Source organism: Vidua macroura, chromosome 1 (assembly GCF_024509145.1).
Source record: "Vidua macroura isolate BioBank_ID:100142 chromosome 1, ASM2450914v1, whole genome shotgun sequence".
In the NCBI taxonomy this organism is placed as follows: Eukaryota; Metazoa; Chordata; class Aves; order Passeriformes; family Viduidae; genus Vidua; species Vidua macroura.
This window is the reverse complement of record NC_071571.1, coordinates 111,910,343-111,935,273: the sequence shown is the minus strand read 5'-3', so window position 1 is coordinate 111,935,273 and position 24,931 is coordinate 111,910,343. Positions and strand designations below refer to the sequence as shown.

At 38.6% G+C, this 24,931-nt stretch overlaps 1 protein-coding gene across 7 annotated transcripts in view; it reads right to left on the bottom strand.

The window, feature by feature from the left end:
- DTNA (dystrobrevin alpha) overlaps window positions 1–24,931 on the bottom strand; it is a 223,604-nt gene that overhangs the window by 97,713 nt on the left and 100,960 nt on the right. The window contains exon 1 of one of the 7 annotated variants that reach the window (XM_053973296.1): window positions 17,770–17,846. The exons of the other annotated variants lie outside the window; for them this stretch is intronic. The gene's annotated coding sequence lies outside the window, so the exon portion shown is untranslated. Of the gene's footprint in view, window positions 1–17,769; window positions 17,847–24,931 lie in introns of those variants that run through there. 7 annotated transcript variants of the gene reach the window in all.

The following is a 24,931-nucleotide window of genomic DNA, read 5'->3' as shown; positions in this document are numbered from 1 at the left end:
AAGTAAACACTCTCACAATATTCATTCAAATTCAGGACAGTGTATCTCTGGTTAAATGAGTTTCACAAAAAGGCTCAGAAGTAAGAATATATTTTCCTTCTGTTTTCAGATGTAAAAAATCTTTTGACTATTTTGAAGAGCACTACTGCTGGATAGAGCAGAGAGAAATCTGACAGCTTCTCTCACAGCCAGCATTCAAACCATAAAAGACCAAAGCTTTCAGAGTGAAGATAAACATCTTTAGCAGCACTCAAAAAATTAGAACTAGTGTCAGCATCACCACTTCCTATGGGTAATTACCCTGTCGATCCAATATCCTTTCCTGCCTGCCAAGTCTGGTTAGAACTTCTGACCTGCATTTTAATCTCCCTCCTCATGTCAACTAGACTGTGTAAAATAACATCACACTACCTAGGTTATAAAGGAGATGTTCTATAGAAGCCTCCAATCAAAAATATTGCACTGTATCCCACAGCAAACCTCCATATGTATACAACAAGAAGGATAAAAGTATGGGATGCTGAAGTCTATCATCACCAAAGAACTCAAGACAGAAAATCTTTTATTTTCCTTTTATTATTAGTTTCCTTTTATTTCCCAAAGACAGAAAGGCAATCACATAAGAGGTGTTTTGTTGTGGGTTTTTTTTTCCCTTTCAGACTGCACTGTTCAAATGAAGTGGTGGTACATTATAATTGCCTTTTCCAAACAGCCTATTCAATTCTCAGAGCACTGATAAAGACTCTGCTAAAGTGCTATCTACGGTGGGCATTTTGTGATGCGAGCAGCAGTCCCACTAGGACGTGGACAAAGGGTATGGAGGCAGCCTCTTTGCAGGGATATTCAAGTCCACCTCATATTCAAGTACGCTCTCATTTGTCCGGGAGTGATAGGGATGTGTGTAGCATGGCATGAAGTCTGAGCTAATATATCCTCCCTTTCTGCAGAGATAACAGCTCTCAGGATAGTGTTTCACAGAAGTGGTCACTCAGCCTTTGATCTGAGGTAGCTGATGTCTTGGAGGTGTCAGGGAAGACTCAAACCTCCCTGCAAAGTAAGACACCTCAAGATACGCCAGGTCCAACTAGCATCTCAATTAGACAGCAAGAAGTACTATCTTTTTTACATGAATCAGCCTTAAAACTCTTCCCATAAAAAATTAAAAGCAATATAATTCCACTAACCGTGGCTTGAGCTCCCCACTCCTTTCTGTTTCTAATGAAACTCATAGTAGGAGATAAATTTGCAGTGGGAAATGACCAGATCTCCCAGGACAGGTGGGTTAATAAAGCCCTTTGAAAAGGTAATATCTTTTACTAGGCAGGGCAGTTGAGTGAATACTTCAGAGCAAACACAACTTTAGATTAATATTTATTGCTTGTAGAGTTGGTTATAGGCCATCATATTTTTCTATGGCTTCTATATTCAGCAATATTCCACAATGTGCAACTTGTTTTCAGACCACATATTACATGTGTTATTTGACTGAGACTGGGCTAATTTAATTTTGGCTCAAGGATGACATCATCTTCCACTTCTTGACACAACTGACACTTAAATCTTACAGATGTTTCTCCAGTTAATAATTTGCTGTTTTCATTCCACAATGTTCTCTAACATTTGTGAAGTAATTACTGGTCTCAGAGTGATTGGTACAAATTTTATTGAAAACATAAGGGGTGCAACTTTATTCTCACTTGCTTCATATTGACACCTGGAGAAAAATATTCCTTAGCTATTGCTTTTAAATATCTTGCAGAGAATGGAATGTGGCTCAACTGTGACCTTATTCACCATGTGGAAGAATTTTCTTGGTCAAAATTCAGTAACAAAAAGTAATTTTCAAATCATGCAAATTGTACAGCATGTTTCCCACTTCCTTCAAAAAGCCTGTTCTAAAAGTCTCCCTTTAGTGGGGGGAAAAATAATAATTCTTTAACTGCCTTTCTGTTTTCTGCAATTCATCCTCCCTTTACTTTTACTGTTTATATCTCCTCATATAAAAACGTTCCCTGTACCTGATCATCATTTTTCAGAATGTCCAATTATCTTCTGAAATTGAATCACCCTTTTCACTGCTGGGGCTTATGGGGATTACCAGGCCTGACAAATAACTTTATATTTATAAACACACAACTCAGGCTTCCTCAGAGAAGGAAGGAACTTCAGATTTATATCTTTAGACTCTTCTTGCACTAGATATTTTGCAGATTTCAAAACAGCCTTCACCCTAAATGACAATCCTAAAATTCTCTGTAACATGGTATATGCCATTAAGCTAATGAGAACATTTGTGGTGGCAGTATTTTCAGACAGATACATTTGATCCCTCTTTCCTAGCTTTTCCTGACAGAAGAAAAGTGATAGATGATACTCATCTACCAGAGTATTGGTACTTCTGAGTCCCCACTGACAGGAATTCACTCAGCTGCATCTTCCAAGCTTTTCACGTGCATTTTTAACTCCAGAATGTGCTACAGCCCAGGCTCAATTAATGCCATTGTCAAGGTGCTGGGCATCTCCCTTTTCAGCCTTGTTGCCTGTGACCCAGCTCATAGGTACACAGCTCTACTCTTCAACTCAGATGACAGACTCCTGCTTTGAACCCATGATGTGTCCACCTCAGTCCCTGGGGCTGGCCCTGAGCTAATTAACTACAGCTGTGTTCCAGTATTTCTCAGTTTGCTCACAGCACAAGACACATCACTGAAAAAAATTACCGTTTGTTCTTCATGGGAGAAAAGCAAATCACAAAGTAAACTTTAATGTGCTTTGAAAAACAGAATACATTTTCAGAGAGATAATTTAAAAAAAAAATAATTAATGTATACATTTCTTATAATAGGGATTAGATTATATTTCCTATGGATTCCTTCCACTATATTTTTCCCTTCACTTTTCTTCCCAGGAAATAGCACCTCCACTGCAGGTAAGAAGAACACCTATTGTGCATCTAATTAAAATTCTAGTCACGAGCTAATTAGTAAGGTACCAATTAGAATGGTATTAAGGCTTCAATATATTACAGACATTCCAAAGCAGAAATCTTTCCAAGCGTGTGATTTCCAGCCTCTGAAAAAGATACTGTGAATGTTTCATTTTTACCCATCTTTCAAGCTGAAAACTTTTATGACATTAGTAGTGCTAGAAAGAAAAGAATAAACAAACAAAGAATATAGTTTGGTTGGAACTATTTTGACTAAATTTCATCTTCATGCTTATCATGTATCAGAAGCATAATTGGTCTATTTTTTAATATACTCTTCTGGTTTATAAAATGTGGGTGGGAATATCATATAGTATGCATAAGGTGAGAACTAAATGCCTCATTTATCTTTCCTTTCCTAGGGCTGCTTGGATTATAAGCACTGCAATAATCTCTCTCACAAATAAGTATTTTTCTTGTTTCAGTATTTATAGGGTAAATAATATCTTTTATTAACCCCTACTATATGTCATTCTTTTCATAAAGAGTATATTTCCATTACATTTTCATTTCTCGAGCATGATAAAAGGAATGCATGCTACATTTAAATCATTAGCTCCAAAAAAACCAATCCATCCTGGTTTAGGCTGGAATACAGTTAATTTTATTCCTAGTAGCTGGTACAGTGCTGTGTTTTGGGTTCAGTCTGAGAATATGTTGCTAACACACTGATGTTGCTAAGTAGTGCTTACTCTAAGTCAAGGACTTTTCAGTTTCCCAGGCTCTGCCAGTGAGCAGGTGCACAAATGACTGGAAGGGAGCATGGCCAGGACAGCTGACCCAAAGTGACCAAAGAGATATTCCATACCACAGAGCATCTTGCCCACTATATTAACTGGAGACAAGTGGCTGGGAGGTGCCAATCGCTGCTCGGAGATGGGCTGGGCTTTGGTCAGTAGCTGCTGAGCCACTGTATAGGGTATTACTTACTAATCTTGGGTTGTATCTCTTTGTCTCATTATTATTACTTCTCTCTGAGTCACTATTATTATTATTATTATTATTATTATTATTATTATTATTATATTTTGCTTTGTTTCAATTATTATTTGTATCTCAATCCATGAGTTTCACTTTTTTTTCCCTGATTCTACCTACCACCAGGGGTGGGGCTGGTGGTGGAATAAGCAAACAGTTGCATGTGACTTAGTTTACAGCTGGGGTTAAACCACTACACCATCAAAAGAAGCAGTTCCCTATATGCCTGGAGAAGGCACTGCCCTCTCGAAAGCCCCACACATGTCCCAGGAGACCCAAAAATTCCTGACCTGACATATACACATGCAGTTTGATGGGTCTGAGAAGAGCCACCCCACTAGCACTTCCAAAAATCCCCATCCTGTTTGTCTGTGACAGATGAAGTGCCCCAGGGAGGCAGGATACATGCCAGTGAGGAAAACTGCCCACTTAAATTGATTAATTCTGGCATGAAAAATTTATCAAGTCCCATGTGACGGTTGTGATGCAGCCAGTCGTTTGAAAAAAGAGGCTTCGAATCCTGGCCAGTGACATTTCTGACACTCTTTCAGGCTGGACAAAAGTTGCTTTTCTGTCAAAGCAGGCACATAGGAAACAGAGAAACACCTCACTCTGCCCCAGTCATGTCCAGCTGAGCATTCTGGGGCTCTGAAACTCTTGGAAGCATTTTGGGACCCAACTAGATGGAAGTTTTGTACCACAAGACTGGTAAACCCAACAGTGAGTATTTCAAAATCACTTTTGGAAAGAGGACCCCCATTTGGTAGAAAATATCAACCAGGATCAAGCATCCTTTATCTGAGCAGTCTGTATTTCCCTAGTGAGGAAATCTCAAACTCCTGATATAGAAGCTATTTTTTCTTCCATGAAATGATAGAAGTTTCAATATCTCTGGGAATTAGATGCATTAGAATGCAGAGAAATGTTCTGGTTTCTCAGTGGCTATTTTTTATGCTGTTGACAAATCTATTTTCTATGCAGCTGGTCAATATTTAAACCCAGCTTTGAGCAGACAGCAGTACCATTTTTCAGCTGCACAGGCTTCTTGTCTGCTATTGCTCAGGACAGTTTTATCAAAATGTCCTTCATACATAACAAACTGCTGTTTCTTTTCAGGATTTACCAGCATCAGAAATTTCGCTTTATGAAAATGAACGAGCCTGCTAGAGTCTATCTAACAGCGACTTTATGAGGAACTTAAAAGCTGTAGTCAACATCTAGGATTCTGTTCCTGCAGAATTCGTGGCAATGTGAGAGATGAGATTTTCCACTGATCTTGTATTTTCTCCTGTTTTTTCCAAATTCAGCCGTGTTAGGCAGATTCTGCTCTGCTAACTAGAACAGTTATGGCTGTTTATTTCAAACTGAACTTGGACTGGAGAACAGTGAGTTAAAAGGGACACTAAGTGCTGGCTAAAACCATATTTCTGACGTCACCAACCTCAGCAATCCTTGTAGTTAATAATAAAAATCCTGAAGGGCCATTTCAGAGCCCTCTTCCCCTTAATGGATTTATTGGTGCCTTATGAATGTCTTGTTCCACATGTTCTAATGAAGCAAGTCCCTAATAGGCCTCTCTCAGCTTTACATTCCAGGGCTAATCTTTGGCACTGTAATAAAATTGGTCAGTGCTCTTTCCTGAGGCTAGCTATAATTGCATTGCACTTACAAAGTGTGCTTGTATTTTATCTAGATGAGACTTTTATGGTGAAAGAAAACAAAAGCTGTTGCTAAGTTCATCTCCAACATGAGTCTCAGCAAGTCTGACTCGTCTCATTATTGGCGTATTTTTCAATTTTAATACCACCGAAAAAACTGAAATTCTGTCTTGATTTATTCCTTTAGTGAAATCTGTTTTTGTTTTTAAGAAAAAAAATTCCAACATACTTTTCATCAGCTCCCCTTTTGGGAGTTTTGTATCCTTAGTGGGAAACTGTGAAAAATGCCTAATAAGGCACCCACTGCAACTCATTTCCATAATGCACAGTCTTCAAGGAAGTTTGAATGTTATGCAAATCTTATCTCTCAGGTCTAAAAAACAAGGGTGAAGGGATTAATAAAAAAAAAAAAGGCACAATTTTGAGACAGAAAATGTGAGAGTCAAAATATACTGATTTCATATTTAATATTGTATGGAATCAGCACTTTACTACAGGATGCCATGACAAAGGAAACATCAGTTGTTTTCAATGTGCACTAGGCATTATCAAGTTTAGGAATTCAAAATCTTACTAACTAGGCCTAAATATACACCAAAATCCTTATTTTTGTCCTTTTCATGGGTACTTGTAAAGTATAATTTCCAGCTTTTCTTTACAATGTGAAGAAGAACTTCTCTTAAAGAATTTACTACTCCAGACATGAAAGACATTTAAGAAAATGACTACTTGACACTTAAAATATACATGTGAAACTTTAAAAAGCTGTCTTACAGGCATTGCTTAGATAAATTTTTCTAGCCATGCTCTTTTTGAGTCAGCCTTCCTGATACTACAAGAAACTACACTATTGGATGAAATATGGAAAGAAAACGAATGTTCAGTGCTTCAAATATGTTTTCATCTTTTAAGAGTGTAAGATTATCCAATAAAATAATTTTGGTCACCTCCAAAAATCTTTTCTCTAGGGCTTCACTGCCTTCACTTCTGATAAACATCAGGGGTTGATTCCACCTAACTGCTACAGATTTAAATGCATAATTTCAAAGTTCTATTCAAATGCAATTAAAAAGGTGTATTTAATCTAAATTTTATTACATATTTTAAAACAATAAAGAAGATGCCGATTTACTTTATATATGACCTCTTGGAGCCTTAGTTCAACTAAGGGGTAGCTAGAAATAACCTCCACTAAAGGTCATTTCTTTTTTGTTACACTCAACACATTCCAGGAAAAGAAGAAGCCCCCAAAACTCAGACAGAAAAGCTGATGATATTCAATACCAAATTTGATTTTTCTGATGTGTAAATATTTTTATGCAGTTTTCCCATTAACTCATTTTGGAGCTGTATTTCACTGGCATTGTAGCTTTTCCTTCAAAATATGTTTTTTTTTAAACTATTTTTCTAAAAGCCAAGATCAATAAAGAACTGATGACCTTTGAACACTCAAATATGCAGCTCTACTTCTTTCAGTTGGTTAGAGAAGGCATAATTCATAGAGAAAACTGTTATGAAACTCAAGGGATAAAAAATTATAAGGACTTTATTACAGGAAGCATTTAGTTGATAACCTGATACTTTGGTAGTCTGGTCCTCTTTTACATTTGCCATTGTAGAGGCAAAAAGGAGGGTGCAGGATATCAAATATAATTAAACTCCTACTTAGTCAAAGGGATCTTTCAGTTCTTCTTGTGCTGCCATAATTAAACCCAAATTCATTTGAGAGTAAGCTGTCAGTGATACAATTGTGTTAGGAAGCATTTCTTGGCTTCTGCCAATTTTAATAATACAAGTTGTCAGTTTTTGGAAATATGGATTAGATGATTATTTGCTGTAGGACAGTAGGTACTTTCATGTCCTCAGAATTACAAAACCAACTAAATAAACCAAATGGTAGCTGCAGGAGAAAATGCATTCCTAGGCAGCTGAAATTATTGAGATCTTTCACATTTCTGGGAAAATCTCACTAAAATTAAGTATTATGAGTAGTCAAACAAATTAGTTAATAAAATCACTGCTGGCTTCTCTAACCATATCTGATGAAAAGTTTTGGCACCCAAACAATTAGTGCAATAGCCACTGATCCAGAAAAGTTAAAAAAATCTTATCACCTAGGATATTTTCCATTATACAATTGACAACCAAGAAGTATTTAAGTTTTTTTATCTTTATGTCTGAAACGGATGCCTTTGGGGTTTTTTCACTTCTCAATTTTCTGAAATGGTACAACAAATAGATTTATAGAAAAGAAAGGCTGAACTATATTGAAACGACACAGCTAAAAAAAAGAATCTTTAAAAACAATCTCACGTAATTTCAAGTCTCTCCAGATCTATTCACCAGAAAGGTAGAAAATAAATTACAAATGAAAGAATGATGAGGCACTGAGGAAATTGTTCACATATACTCTTTCATAGTGGTAGCTGTTAATTTGTCTTGAAGCTCACTGAGAGCAGGCACTAGGACAGAAGAATGGTACTAGGATGGGAATTAAGGCAATTAGGAGTGTATTTGGGTTAAGTATATACCTTCTGAGACAAAGAAAGCTTTGATTACTGCATCTGTATGAGTCTCACACAGAGAGAAATCAGATCCTTAATGCAAGTAGGAGCAGCCTCCAGGCCCATCTAATTAATATCTGAAGAAGGCATTTTGAGCAATTAGCTGTTTTAAGGGCATAAGGAAATGTAAGATTTTATCTTTTTTACCTGGCCATATCCCTTCTGTGAGTGGCCCTTGGGTAATAGGAATACAACTTGATTGTTTTGGTGGCTGCATTCAAATGATGATGCTTCAAAAGCAGATATCACCTTGTTAACTTTAATTCTGTTTTCAAGTACCAGATCTCATTGCAGGTCACACCTCTATGTCTCTAATGTTGTGGTGGAAAAAGAAATTTCACATGCATTGTTAAAGTGATTTCACTAGGCAGCCTTAGTTATAATAAAATTCAATCCTCAAGATACTCAGTTAAGATACTAACTCTCCCAAAGTCATAATGACCGAAATCAGGGTCTGTACATTCTTGTCCCATAACTGCCTGCCTGCACACCCATGAATAACCACACAATGAATACAGCAATACAGTCATTATACACAGCAGAAACAGAACAGGTAGGCCGGCAGTACCATGCGATAACAGAAGAATTGGCAGAAAAAAACAGCAATGGGATGTCTACATTTGTATAAAGATTAAGTGACAAGAAATTACAGGTCAATAAAAGAATTTCTGAGTCTTCTAATGATGAATACATAGAAAAACCAAGATGGGCTCCAGTTCAACAAAAGCTTTCTTTAACCTGTCCTTATCCGGCAAAACCTTTACATACACACTGAACCCAAAGCATGTGCTTGAATTCAATTGTGATTACCATACTTAGCCAAAGAGGAATGGGCTGCTGAACTGGGCTCAAAGGTTTTCTATTTATTTCTTAATAAATGTCTAACAAAAAAGGGCAGTCTAAAAGCAGTAGGTTATATAAAAGGGAATGTACTTGGAAATGGCACTTCAAGGAGGAGTCAGTATCTCCCAATAAAGATAAGCTTTAGCCACGTAACAGAGAACACAGCTCCTCTGCATGTGATATGGAAGTTTACAGAGTACTGAGGTCACTTTGAAAGCAGAAGGAATTAAAGAATTAAAGAGAAGAGCATTAAGAAACAGATGAATCTTTCACCCTTTCATCTTTCTATTCATTATTTGGATGTATGTTGAGATGCTATTCATGACACTCTTGTAAATTCTGAAGAGAAATACACTTTATGCCAGTTCCTACATCACTGGTTATTCCTAAATTATCCCACAACAAAAGTTAGCACAAGCTTTTCTTTTCCAAAACTGTCTTTGATGCAAATGTATTCTGTCTTTGCCTCCCAGCAAATTTAAGCCTCCCTTTGCTGGAGTACTCTCACACAGTATTATCAAACTCTTTCACATTAGTCTAGGTAATTTATTTCAACGATTAAAAAGGTGCAGCTATTAACTAGGAGCAGAAATTTTTGCAAAACTATCCTTTTAATAAATAGAAAGTTAGGCATCTTATGTCCTCACTAGAACATCAATATGTTAGACTTAAGGCTGTGGAGGGCTGTAATAACTTAAAACAATTGAAGGAAAAAAACCCACCCTTATTTCAAAAGGTGAAGGACAACAGGAAATGAAAGCAAATACAAACAAAAAAAATTGGACAACTTGATATGCACTATCAGCTAGTTCATTTTCTCAAATAAAAAACCTAATATAACAAATTAGTTTTAACCTAATTAAAATCTGACATTATTTTATTAGGCAATATCATTATTACAATAGCATACAGAAGAAAATGAAATACAATATAATTATGTAGCAAATAGTCTCATATATTAAGCCAGAACAGAAAGCTAATGCTTGAAATATTGAATTCAAAGATAATGGCTGGTGATGCTTGCAAATGGACACAACAGAAACAGGCTGCTACATTTGATTCACTCTTCTGTGTCTCTCCTCTCAGATAATGCACATTACTTCTAACACTGGTTGGACCCTGCTAAACTCGAGTTAGTGTTGTATATGCTTAAGGAGGAACATTTTAAATAAAACAGTATTAATTATATTGCAAAAGAACATTTAGATTATAAAAATCCCTCCAATGCTGCATAAATATTTCAGCTACTAGAAATGGGCTCGTAAGCAGACTCTTGTCTGGAGAAATTTCAGTGCCCTGAATGTACCTCTCCCATGGCAGGAAGGGAATGTGATGAAAGCCAAGGGGAGCACATGAAAGCCCAGAAGAAGCACATCTAAGTAGGCTGGCACTTATGGCTGCAAAGATTCCTGATGTGCTTTGAAATCCCCAAATGGTTGTAAAAAGGTTTTTCTTCATGTGAAATGAAGTAGATCATTTCTTAGAAACACTTGTCTAAGGGTAGTCAAGACAGAATACACACTCCTACACAAGCATTGCTTTACAGTGCACACAATGCATCAACTTTTGTGGAAAGATGACATTTGTATCATTAACAACAGGAAATAAGAGGTGCCAAAACAGGCAAGACACTGTCACATAGCACTTTATGTCTGTATGTCACATTCCCCCAAAGACTAAATGTCCTCAAACTAATTTTTCAACACCTCCTTCCTTTGAAAAGATCTCATTTTCCTTCTAATACAACACAGCAGTTCTAGGAGAACCACCTCAAAAACCACTCCAGGGAGAAACTCAGTCACTGAAGTATGAGCTGTAAAGGTGCCATTCCCAAGATCCACCAGACTTAAAGAGTTATTTCACAAAGACCAGTTGCCAAAACTCAACAGCCATCAATTAGACGGCCTCACAGCTGGAAGGAGAAGAGGAAGGATGGTCAGTGTGAAGGCACAGAGACATCCTACAGAAAAGCATGGGGCACTAAGGCCTCCAGCAGCTTGCATGACACAATATATCCTTGGACAGAGAATAGCAATGCAAACTGTTGCAAACCCATTTTTTTATGTGAATTGCATTGGTTCTGAGCAGATAAAACCCTTTACAGATGCTTTCAGTATGAAGCACTAACCACACACAGCCATTACCACAGCAGCCCAGTGGCCAGGTACTTGTGGCTGCTGGCAGAGGTACTTCATTAAGCCATGAAAGCGAGAGTATTACATGAATCCTTGCAGGGAGAAGTAACATCTACAGGCCTGGATTTTCACAAGAAAAACAGACTTGAAGTCACTGCCACAGTGACAATTTGCCTGGGCAATTACAGCCCCATCCACCCCCAGAGGGCCGGTATTCAACCACCCATTCTCTGAGCCAGCAGCCAGCTCTCCTGAGTGATGCTCCAGCCACAGGCCGAGCCACTGCTGTCAGAGACGCCAACAGCCTGCTCCAGAGAGCAGCAGAAACTGGCTCTAAGGAGAAATCTGTGTGAGTTACAAGTGCCACACCACTGCCTGGACAAAACCATGTCCAATTTGACCCTGCTGGTAAGTGGAGACAAACCTTAAACTAGTCCAGAGGCATCTAAATTGAAGGCGTTTGAGCTGGTAATAAGCAGATTTGAGCTAAGCTGGTTAATATTTGCAAACAAGAATAAGTACATTTGCACCTTAGGTGTCATTTGCTTAATTCTGAGAACACGTCTAATATTCTTCTGGGTATTCCGACAGAAAGCAACAGTGTATTTTTGGTCTGCCTTATCAAATGCATCACATCAGAGTAGGAAGCAAGAGATCTCCTCCTCCTCCTGTTTGGCTCTGGTTCAGCTACACTCAACTATTACATTCTAGTTTAGGCACCAAGTTGTCTGGAAGCCATTGACAAAGTGCAAGGAGAGAGGCAGAGAGATAGGAAAACGCTCTGAGGACTGAGAACGGAGAGTCTGATTTCTGGGAAGACAGTAACATCAAATCCATACAGTTTTGTTAAATGCTGATGAGCTGGGAATAAATAAACCAGCTATCTGCTCTTCATGTTCATGTTGGGGAGAGAATTATAAGGTGTGATATACAGGGTTTAATTAGGAATAACAGGAATAATATTTAAACACAGAAAACGTCTGATCTCAACAGGGGAACTCCGAAGTGAAAGATGTACGAGGCTGTAGACAGTCTCTCAAGAGACAATGGTGAATGCCCTACAGTCTGTGGCTTTTAAAACTATCCCAATAAATCTTTTGAAACATGTATTGCAGGCCCCATGCTATTTTCAATGAGGTGAAATGGAGACTCCAGACTTATTTTTGGATGCGAATCTCAGTGGTATAAAATAACGTAGTAAAGTTTTATCAACAGAGGCTCATCTTACATTTCTCACTTGTGGATATGCTTTTTTCCTCCTACATATTTCATAATTTAGTTTCTTAAACATAGAATATTCAAAATAGACTATTTCAGTAGCCACATCCCACTCCCCCACTGCTCTTTCTGCCTTCACTATTACCTTTGTTTTGTCCCTTCTCTCCCAAACAATCCATTTGCCTCTACCAACTTGTCAAGTCTCAGAGTTCCCCTGTGTTAGATCACAGGGCTGTGATGTCCAACAGCAGAGTGCTCAGTGACAGCTTAGCCACTTTGCTTCCTGCCTTAGTCCTGTGAATGTTAAACAGAGAGCAAAGGAAGGGAGCAAACCATCCAGCTAGATTTTGGGCACTGGGCTCAGATCTCCCATGTGTTAAAGACATGCCAAATGCTGACACATGAAAAATACAGAAGAATTGGCAAACTCCCCTATCACTTGTGACTGAAATGACAGTAACACCCTATAAAACAGTGAAATGTATTAAAGACACAAACCGACTGTGAGCAGTGTTAGAGTTGTTAGGAAGCTGCTCCTCCCTTAGAAAAGGGGGCTGGCAAAGCCTTTTGGCACAAATGCCTCCTCTGGTGTTCTTCCCCTGCTATTAGAAGAAGTGCTGGTGGGCATTATTTTTGGACTAAATTAGCTGGTACTTAACTGATGCAGGAAGGCTGACAACAGGCCTGGAAAATATTTTTCAAGTATTATCTGAAAAACCACTTTTCAGCTCCAAAATTTCCATTTCCAAACCCCAGAGAGACAAAAGATCATTCTGTCTTCTCAATCCTTTGCTTATTGACTCAGGTTATCAGTTATCTCTACTGATTTCAGCTCTTCTAATACCTGCATTTCACTACAGATGCCCAGAGGCAAAGGGTACTTAGGAATTAGAGGTGTGAATTCATTTCCAGAGGCACTGAAACAGATTTAACAAAATCCATTGGGTAAATATTTAGCTGCAGGCTTGGTTTTAAGCAATCCTGTGAAATTGTGTTTTACAACACAAATGAATGGAAAAGGGGACTTGGAAGACTCAGAGAGGCAGATTTTTCGCAGTTGCTTACGATTTTATTTTTTCTATTTATCGTTTTGCCACTCAATCCTATTTTCAGAGCAGGTAGAGAGTACAAACACCTTTGCTGCAGACTGTTGAAATACTTGGAATAGGCCTTTTGGTAGAGTCCTTTGCACACACGTCTTTATTCTGCAGTTGAGGAGAACCACTGAAAGGATTTCTAATGGCAATCCCCAGCAGCAGGAGGTCTGTTTTTATCAAGTGCTAGTCATTCCTCACTATTATCCTAACTATTTAAGGCTGTACCCTCTAATGCACAGCATCACAGAGATTTGGGAGAGACAGAAAAGCATTACAGGGTAGCACTTCTGCAGGAAGTATTCAGTCAGTTTCTGATAGAGTCAGTCAGCCTGCAAAGGTTTTAGCATAGTAGTCATGTAGCTTATAAATAACCTGGCAGCATTAATAAGGTCAAAATAATGAGGGGGTAAAGAAACAATAACAGGATCCTTTCCCACTTTAGTTTCATCTAAGATTTTGCTTTTCTGATAATCATGTTAGGTGTGTAAGAAACATACTCGAAGTTGAGACACAAATAACTAAAATTCATCAGATCATTTCAGAGTGTTCTGCTGAAATTGTTCTAACTGAAGTAGTGTCACTCTCTCAAGGAGTACATTCGAAAACGTCAAAAAGCTTGCAAGTTTTTAAGATTATATATTTATAAAACTGTAAAAATACATACACATAAAATTATAAACTAATGTACTTTAAAAAGAACGAGTTGGAGAATCAACATTTTTAAGGCTCTGGAAGTTGCTGAATCTGTCAGCAACAGCTTGTGACATCAGCTGAATTCTTGAACACTGCCAAAAACTCAGATACTGGAATAGTTTTAGGTGAGCTACTCTGAAGAGGAAAAATATTGAGCACCAAATCCAAAGCTTCACATCTGAATGCTTTCTGTTTGCCTCTGAAATCTCAACAGAAAAGCCAGGTACAAACATTTAAAAAAAGCTGGCACTGTATCCAACTTGAATATTGTATTTGCTACGATCAAAATGAAACTTCACGTAATCTTAGTCCTGACTGCTCAGTCCTTGACATGGCAAAGGATTAAAAAAGCATTGAATACAGTACTCTCTCAAAATGTCTAAGGGAAAGATGTTCCTATTCTCCTCATTCACACCAAACTAACAGTGGTCACATCTGCACACATGTTGTTACATCAGGATAAAGGAAGTGTTCATTTTAGGTTTGTTTCCCTAGTATTACAAACACTGACTGCAAAACAGGTTAACACCTGAATGTTCATGGGACAGAAAATCTTTTAAAATTAAACTTTTTAAGCTTCCCACAGGCAACACCTGCTCAGAATAATCTTTTCTTCTATGCTTCTATGCATGAGAAAGATTTCTATACACATTTTTGGTCTTTCCAGGCAAAACACAGCATCTGGACCATCTCTGACCTGGAACAAAGGTATTTTACTTGTTCCTGAAGTCACGAAGCATCAAACACGAAGTCCAGTAGATGCATCAATTTATGCTGATATGTATGGGGGAAAAGTACCGATTTGGAAAAAAAGAGACCTTAAAGTATACTTTTCAGCCTTTTTACAGTGTGACTTTAAAAAATAAAAATGTGTCTTTCTCCTTGATTTTTGTCTTTTTTCTTTTTTTTGCTCTGTAAACAATCCTCTTATATTCCAGGTAGGTAACTGTATGGGGAAGTAAATGTTAGCTCTTTAAAAGAAAGGGTTTAAGTTTCTTCTGAAGCTGAGGCAAAGCTGCCTGAATGATGCAGGCACTTAGATTTGCATTTAATGGCTCCTAGCTAGAGTTACCATGAGTCCTGGATCAAAATATTGTGGTGAATTTCTTTTGTCTGGAACACGCACTGTGAATTTTACTTTAAAAACACGGCATCCTGGTACAAGCCCTGCTTCTCCCTTGAAGATGTCCACTGTAAAATGCAATAGCACTTGCTCTACTCCTTGCATGCCCCAGGTAATCTCCCTCAGCATCAACACCTGAGACAAGGCAGACATAACACTGCTCCTCTAATTTCTGCCACAGAGGCAAAGGGCAAAATTAACATCTCTCCATAGAAACAAACACTTCTAAAAGTCAGAAGCCATTTACTTTGAGTATTGCTACAGCTTAGCTTGCTGTACACTTACTCCCTTGAGCTGATATCCAACACAGGCTGCTACAACAATATCCTTTCACAAATACAGCCTGCACAACATCTTATGGAAAATGTCTTGTGGGGAACTCAAAGCCCCAGTAAACATGTCTAAAATCTCTCCCCTTAACAGTGGGCACTGAAGCCTGTTGAAATCTACCTGGAGTTTTTGGCTGCAGCCCTGTCAAGTGAAATACCCTCTTGTTTGTGAAAGAAAGGCACTGGCTGACGTCTGCAGCCATGCTTGGCCTGCACTGACTGATGCTTCTCCTTTGCTGGCATGCCAACATTCCTACAGGTTGTGAACTTTAGAGTGGCTCTTCTCCGGCAGGGTACATTTAGAGCAAAAAAAAGGAAATAGAAAGGGTGCATATGTCTGCAAGAGAAAAAACATCATCTCTTGAAATTCAGAGTTTAATCTCAGTTCCACTTAAATCAATGAAAAGTAAATGCAATTACTTCAATGACAATGAAGTCAATTTTGCCAGGATTTTACCTATGTTTAATTTTAGCCATAACATCTTGTGTTTTCAAAAGTAACCTATGATTTAGGATACCTCTATTTCTGGATATATTATAAGATGTCCATTAGATATCCACTTTCAGAAGAAGAGTGTTCATTCTGTCCCAAAAGATCATGCCGGGCAACGAAAATAAATATCATCCTTTGAAAACAATCTCGTCTGTATGTTTGCTTATTTTGTAGTGTTGCAGTGTTAAAATTAGAATGCTGCAAGGTTAAATTGTAATGTGATCAGATTCAAAATCAAGGGAGAGCCAAGACAAAAGAACAGCAACATCAGAAATAACAACCCATAAGAGATGAATGACAGCAATGTGGGAATCAACAATCACTTCTGCTCTTTAGTCACTGTGAGGTTCTCAATGAAAAAAAGTGGCATTTGACACAAACCACAGGATCTGGTTCATCATGGAGTGGCAGATGTGAAACAGTCACTAATGGAGACCATTAGTGGAGACCATTTAAGTAGCTCATTTTTTTTCTACATCTTTATCCACTTCAATAACTTTGGATTTAAAATAATATGCAATTTTTACAGAGACAGGGAAGTAACCTAATGACCTTGAGGTAATAATTTCAGTCACTGATTCCAACAAAAGTAATCTGTCCCTTAGCTGTCCAGAATTTTGACATGAAAAGTGTAACCAGCAAACAGTGAATACAGCAGAAAGATGAGGAAAAGACAGAGTTTGCATGAGACACTTCCAGAAGAGAAAGGTTTAAAATATTTTCTATCCTTACACAATACATCAAAGAAGGGAGGGGGAGGTTATTTTAAAATGTGGGCATAATAACAAAAACTCTTCTTCTTGGCCTGCAGGTGTTTTTAGGGACCAGTCATCGTCTGTTCTGCTTCCAGCACATCAGTGGAACCCTTCTGTTTGCATCTGACCAGCCAGTGGAAGGGAGATGGATTAGCATTTTCCCAGGCAGAATGTACTTAAAGCCCTGGTATTACTTGCCTAGAAGATCAGTTTCAGAAACCAGAATGGGGCTTCAGATATTTACTAACCCCTTCCAATAGGTACAATTGAAAAATATAAATGCCCTGGCTTGACAGTTAATTCAAGATCAGAAACATCACTATGAAGACATATTCTCTCACGTGGTAGCACTCAATTTAAAATACACCATGTAGAGTATTTTATTTCTGTTAGAAATTACAATTTACACTTTAAAGTTTAGGTTTATGGACAAGGGGAGGGCATTTCAGCTAAACAGAAAATGTAATACTTTTTTTTTTTTTTTTGTACCAACTGGTGAGATCATTGCCATGTTGTCCATATGCTATTTACAACCTTTTATTATTTATTTACGACCTTAACCTGGCTTTGGTCAGAATTCAAAATATACTTACATGAACCTAGTAAAAGGGAGCAAAAGCACTTTCTGCTCCTTGTCTCACTATTTTCAGATTTGTAGCTCTTCTCTATATTGCCAAGTCAAACCCCAAACCAAAGAAAGTTTTCTGAACTAATTGTACTGGTGGACTGCTGAGAAAACTTTTTATTTCCTAGGCTTTAGAAAGACAAATGGGAACAGAATGGCCTGGCTACATTCTGAATTTGCATTTCTTTGAACTTCACCCAAAACTTAAGGGCCTGGGATGTTCTGCTATTCAAAATATATTTCTGAACTGCAAGAGCTATTTCTGCACCTACCTGATACATTCTCTGCCTTACAAAAAAAGAACTCCTGCAATTTCAGTAGTTTAAAATCACATCTCTCCCTCTCCATGCAGCTCAGTTAAATGTGCTGAAATGAGTCCCTTGGTTAACTAAGAGAAAGTGGAGAGCAGGCTAGAAAAAAAGCCCTGCAAAGAAAATGCTTCACTATTAGCCATACACAGTTCAGATGTGTGGAGTTACAATCTCTCTTGCAAGGAAGACCCCCCAAGGCCTGAACCCTCCCAGAAACACTGCAATCCTAAGCTGGTGATACTCCAGCTCATGGGAATTTGCCTCACTGCTTCTCCCAACTGGGTGCATTTGATGGTTTGATGGCACAGTTTCCTGTTGCAGCCACTTCTGCTTGCTTTAAAACCATTAGAAGGTCCCTTGTGCCAGAATAATTACACTTAGGCTCTTAAAAACCAAAACCTGACCCAAAATGAATAATTATTTAATTCTGCTTGTAGTCTCTTAGGTTATTTATGTGATTTACAGACTTTTATATTACCAACGCGGAGAAAAAAAAAATAACCTACTAATGGCTAGCTTAAAACATACTCCTTTAGATTCTAATCATGGTTCAGGATTACTCCATTTTCCTGCATTTAATACATCACTAATAAATTCACTCTGTAAAGGAGACTCAGCTCTGAGGTGCAGCAACAACATGAAAAAGAAGGCATGGCAGGAGCTGGTTTCATAACCTTACACACGGTCCAGCTGTAAGAGGAGGTTTCCTCTTTCACCAGCAGGCAGTGCCCTGTCTCTGCGCTCACAATCCCCCACCATCCCCTTCTGTCGTGAACCCACAGATTCTCCTTTCCAAAGATCATTGCAAAGTGTTCAAGGTGTAGAGACCACCACTGCTCCCCTGTAACACATTATCTTGGCAGTCAGGGAAGGGATTTCCAAGTCTCCAGTACAAAAGCACTTATGAGTACTTCAGAAATAAAATGGGAGAGAAGGGACAATGCAGACAAAGGAAGGCAGTGGGGATATCAGAGAAGGGAAATACAGGGAATGTGCAGCCTGGAAGCTAAGGGGTTCCTATCAGTGCTCTTCACATTAAGATACTGCAAATATTTTCAAAGCCCACAGAAGACAGTGAATTGTACCTTTGCATACAGAGTTTTCAGAGGTCAGCAGTTACATTTCTAACAGTGAACAAACACAGTGGACTTATGGAATAAAACAAGAACAGCAGGTATTTTTGGTCAGCCTACTGATGAAGAACACATCAGTTTGAAGCAGTGCACCAGACAAGCATTTGGGCACCTGCTGGATGGCTGCTGATGTGGGAGCTGTGTGTGCACTGCTCAGGAAACAACAAATGGCTGGCAGGAAATGATCATAATCAAACAGTAACTCTTTTGCTTAGAGGCCAAAGGACTAGGCTTTGTTTCTCAAGCCACAGGAAGCAGCACATTTAAGATGCTCAGAACTGATGCATTTAGCTACAGGGTAAGATAATATTCTTTGAAGATTGCTATGGACACACCTCCAGTGAAACAGGAGTCATATCCTCACCTTTGTATCCACATCATTGCCCAAGACTACCAACTGTCTTCCATCCTGCAGTGCTGCTATGATGTATAAACTCACAAAATCTTGTATTGAGATGAGATACCTTTCCCACGTGTCACAAACTGGTGGTTTTGGTATAATACTGTCCCAGTACATCCACCTGTATAACTGGGACAGATGCTGTAAGGAGAAAATTACCTACTAAAAGCTGAAGAGAAGCTTGAATGCCATAAAGGCAACGAGGTCTAACTGGATACTTCCTAAAGATTAAAAATTACCATAGTTTCAAGACCTCAGTGCTTAAGTGTATTCCCTAAAGCCTGATGATGAAAATCCTCTCAGGAAACTAATACAGGGGTTGAAGTAGAATTTAAAATAGTCTATTAGATACTGGGGGGGGGGGGGGTGGGGGGATCCATTTGTGTTGCTATTTAGGGCCATAATGTTTCTTTGAGTAGAGAATCACACAATTCCATTTCTAATAGGCTTAGATGTTTTCAAACATCAAGTTCTTTAAAATAATCTAATTAAAGTATTTTTCCATGTTTAAACATACTCCAAATAACATGTGTTACTCCTTATTTTGGATATTATTGCACTATTTGTTCTGTCTAAAAACCACATTTGTATTCATACAGATGAAGTCTGATCAGTGAAATTCTGGTGTTACTATTGCTGTTGAATTTTTTCCCTAGATTAGGAATACAGTTTGACCATGCTACTAAATTAGGCACCCTAGGAAAGTCAACTAACTGAAATATGGTTTCTTCCAGGAAATCCAGAAAGGATCACATTTTCTCTTTTCTGGAGTTCCTGACCCCTCTCCAGTTAGTGAAAGGAAAAAGCACACAGATTTCTCTAATAACTCTTCCTCATGAGGATCTTGATGATCATTCTCAAACAGTCCACAAAGAAGACAAGAGAATCATATAGTTATCTCCTGTCTGGTGGATCCTACCAGTGCTTCCTGCCCCAAGCATTTGTACAATGTAAGCTCTTTTTCTTGACACCTTTGAGGACTTCATTGTGCTCATAAATCTTAAACAACTGTAAAAGAAACTGGTGACTGATAAGAAATCATAAAATAATTGGTGTTTAACTACAGAAAAAAATTCCTTATTTTGGAAATATGCTACTGTTTTTAAGGGTTATTAGTGGGTATTTACCTTTTGAATACAAGTACATTTACTTTTGAGTCTGTGGAAATACATGCATAACTTTTTTTTGTCTTGGTTCTGTAAATATTCAATTAAGCTAATAAACATTTAAACTGAAACAAATTAACTGTGCCAGTGCAATATTTCTGTTTCAATTAACCTTTTAATTTAAATGTTCATCTGCCTACTTTCAATATAATTTAAGGCTGGTAAAAATCCAAGGAATCTTCAATATAAGTGAAAGATAGCCTGACTAGAATGATAATAAGTCCTTAGGTGAGATGTCAGCAATGATTTTCCGAGCAAATTGACAATAAAGAAGGTTGATGTATTTATAAAGCCTAAGGGTTACAAAAATTAAAAAAAACCCCAACTCTTTTTTTCTTTTGCTTTGCTCTGCTAACTTCAGCAGAATTAACAGTCAAGATGTTCCTAGTTTTCCCATATTAGCATTCCTCAGTGCACCCCCAGCTTCAGTGCTGTTGTCAAAGAGTGCTTGTAAGTCTAATCTGCCTCTTCTAAGAAGCACTCCACACAAAAATACCCCTAACTAGAGACAACTAACAGGCTTTTAGTCCTCACCTTGTGACAAAAATGTGTGAGAAGGAACATTCCTAATTACAGTTAGTAGGTGGGTGGGTGGCACAGTGCCTCTCAGCCCTGCAAATCCAGCTGCTCTCAGTCCAGTGCTCAGCTGCAGCTCTCAGTGAGTCTGGGGTGAGACGCCTCAGAAGCAACCAGAGCTGCTTCAGCACCTCAGAAGAACAGCACACAATTTAACACCTTTAACAGAGTACCTGCCCAGCAAAAGGAAGGGGAGACTTCCACTTAGCACTTGTTTTACCCTCCTTCACTCAATCTGACAGCACTTCTTAGGTCACTTATCTTAAATAAAAGAGCTCATGACATTTCATCTTTTCATTAGTCATTTTTCTTTCTGGAAATCATGAAAAACAAAGTAATTCAACCCAATAATTTATGTCTAATGACAGACATGAATTACTTTAGGTATGTCTCTGTGTGCATTTGTGCATATTGGCACACACAAAAGCGAGTACACGACATTTGGGCTACATGGGACAGGCAGGCAGGGAGGAAGGTGTCTTGTCACAGATTCATTCATTAGTATAGCCTGAAGTTGATGGGGGAGGTGGTAGAATCACAGAGAAGACCTTTTCCTTAGCTCAGCATCTGGATAGGAGCTTTAGTCATTAATGTTCAGAGGTACAGATTATCCCAGCACAGGTTTATTGGGCAACAAATTGGTTGGAAGAAGCTGTGCTCCTTTTCAGTTCAAAGATCTAACTTCTCTAAGAGCTATCAGAGGCCCTAAGCTTCTGGCTAAAGAAGATGATTTTCATCTTTCATAGGAAGTTAATTTGCTACTGAAAATAATCATTTGCACATATTCCCAAAAGCATCTCTAAGTTTTAGGGTCTTCTGCACTATATGCCCACCTTAAAAAGCTTTTCTTTTGGCTGTACCTCTACCACTCCATCAGGATAAGAGCACTTGGCTCACAGCGTGTCACAGCACTTGGCATTTTTTCCTTAGGAGCCCCTACTACTGGAAACAGGAGGTTGAACAGACTCTTTTGCTCTGCAAAAGAACAAAGAAGTTCTCCATGGTTCACAGCTGCAGAAAACAACATGCAGCAAGCCTGAAAGCAGGGGAGCTCTAGCATCTCATGACTGCTGTGTAGCATAGACTCGTGATCTGTGAGCACTTGGGACTTGGCAATATTAAAAACAGGCTCCTCAGAACAAAAATTACAGGAAGTCTGACCAGAGACAAATGTGGCCAAATGGCAGCTTTACATCTGTCCTTGAGGCATTAATATACAAGCCTCCTTTCCTTCCTCAGTGGCTATAGCAGTCCTGGACCAGAGCCTCATTTTCCACAAGCTGCTGAATGTGTTTGACCTGTTTCAGCACTCACTTAAAGCTGAAATCGGTGTTGAAGCCAGCCCTACAGACATCTGAGATGAACATCCTGATGCCACAAGCTCTTGTGCTCGATGAAGAACCGAATCAACTTCTCCCAAGATGATTTCATAGCAAGCTTTCTTCCAAAGAGAACAGTTTTCTTTAATTTTCCATGCTGAATACTTTAAGTGGCTGGACCTTTTGGAAATAACTGAGAGCACTGCTCCTGCAGAGCACAGTTCCTGCACGTGAAGAAGACATTCTGGACTGCTGCCAATACCCACTCGGCCCTGGAGATGTTAGCCCTCCCTTTGGAAACGCTTTTGTTCATTTTGATTGAGCCAGATGAACATTTGGATATGGAGCTCAAGCTCCTAGAGCTAGCATCTGCTACTGTAATCACCCATGTACATATTTATCCCTAGAAAAATATCTCAGCCATCTGATAGCTGAGTGAGGGACTGGCCTGCTCCTACTGGTGCACATATCCCTATATCAATTAGTCTCTGCAAGTCGTTCCATATTGGAATTTTGCCTACGTTACTATTTGCATACAAGGCATATACACATCGTAGCACGCAGCCTTACGATTTTGTGTCTGTTTTGAGTCCTACTGATCAAGAGTCCATATTTCTTTCTTCTCAGAGGATGACACACAGTCATATCAGTTCAATGGATTAATTTTTTTCTTAGTAGTCAAGTCAGTTAGGTATTTCTGCTGTTTTCCACAAATCCAAATCTAGGAAAAAGATTATCATATCAATAAATTGTATGATTTAATCTGTAGGAGTGGGCAGATGAAATCTCCCTTGCAAATCTGTTGACATTATTAATGAGTTACAGTTCTAATGCTGAATAAAATCTGAATTGCAAAACTGTGCAGTAAATTTATTCTCATGGCACAGTAGTGCATTTTAGCAGTCTTCCATGACTTTCTCAGCTGGTTCATGTACAAGAGGCACCCATAAACTAAAGAATTATTGTTTGTTTTATTGCACCTTTCAGAGCTTTCAGCTAGCAGCGACTATTATTTGTTTTGAAGGTTTTAGAAAAGATTCAGTAGGGTTAATGAGACACTAGAAAGTTAGAGAAACAAAAGTCCAAGGGGAAGATTCATATGTACTCACAGATCCTACAAATTAATAAAATGTGGTATTTGAAAACACACCAAATTCTTCACCAAATCATGACTAAATTTATAATCTTTAAGAACACTTGTATAGTCTAATATGGTCCTAGAAAAAAAACATGCCATGGTGAAAGAAAAAAACTTGCTATTTGGTGAAGGAAACTACCCTTTACTGACAGTTCTCATATTCCTTCTGTTCACGTGGCTTGAGAATGTGATTTTCCATACTCATATTTCCATAATCTCTTACCTTTTTGCTAGTCTTGCAAAGATGATTAGCTGGACACTTTTCGTTTTTGTTTTGCTGGTTTTGCTTAATAATGAAAGTTTAAATAAGACTCTCACTTCCTTTTCTCCCTTCCATGTGATAAACTATCACATCTGTGATTCCAAACACAAAAAGAGAGGGGTAGGACTCAGTAAGAAGGTGCCCTGTTTCCTTTTATCCAGATTCCTTAATTATTTAATTCTCTGGACAAACTCACTCCTAGTGCATTTCTGTGACAATCAGTTAGATAATGTGTTAGTGGTACTATGCTATGAATCACTTGCATCCCTGGTGCCTTATACTTTGGGCCACAATGGATGGGCTGTATTAGTGAAAGAGCTCTTGGGTGTTTGAATTAGGTTCCTCTTTCAAAACAAGATCCCTAAATCTAGACAGATTAAGCTCCCCTGATTGCTTAAATAATTTGATCTGAACTCCCCTGCTCTGCTCAAGTGGTGGAATCAGAGCTAAATCACTGTCCTACTTCACTTGAGTTTTCCCTCGTACAGCTAATCTTCCCCTTCAAAGACTTCTACCCTTTCTGAATCCTCATTTTCAAGAATCCTTACTCGACTTCTTGCAAACCTGTCTCATTCTGGGATCAGGGATCATTAATGGGCTGCACATTTATATGGTTTTTTATTTCACAAATTTGCTCCTGAGCTGACAGGCAGAGTGGCTGCTTCCTTCTTCAACAGTGTTGAAGTCACCTCAGCCAGGGGAACCTCGCTCAAACCTCAGCCCTGACCGTGCAGCTCCCACAGTGCCACACAAAGCACACTTGCTCAGGGCTGTGAAAAAACTTTCCACCACTCAGACTTGGCCCAATTATACCCTAACTCAGACTGCCCCTTCTTGCCACTAAAAGGGGTGAGTGAGGGGAAGGCTTGGCCTCAATTTCCACAGGAATGCTTCCAGTGGCAATGAGCCCTTTGAACACTGGACCACCAGGGTATAAATGTATGGGGAGAAAGAGACAGGTTGCTTGAAATCTTTTACTTAGGGCAGTGGAGAAGGATTGCACATTTCAACACCCTTGATGTTAAAGCAGTCTTAAGTCCTAAGAAAGAAATATGTTGTAAGTTGTAGATAATAGAAAGCATTCAAAATGTTGGAAACCCTTGATGGGAAGCAGGAAAAGTACTAAACC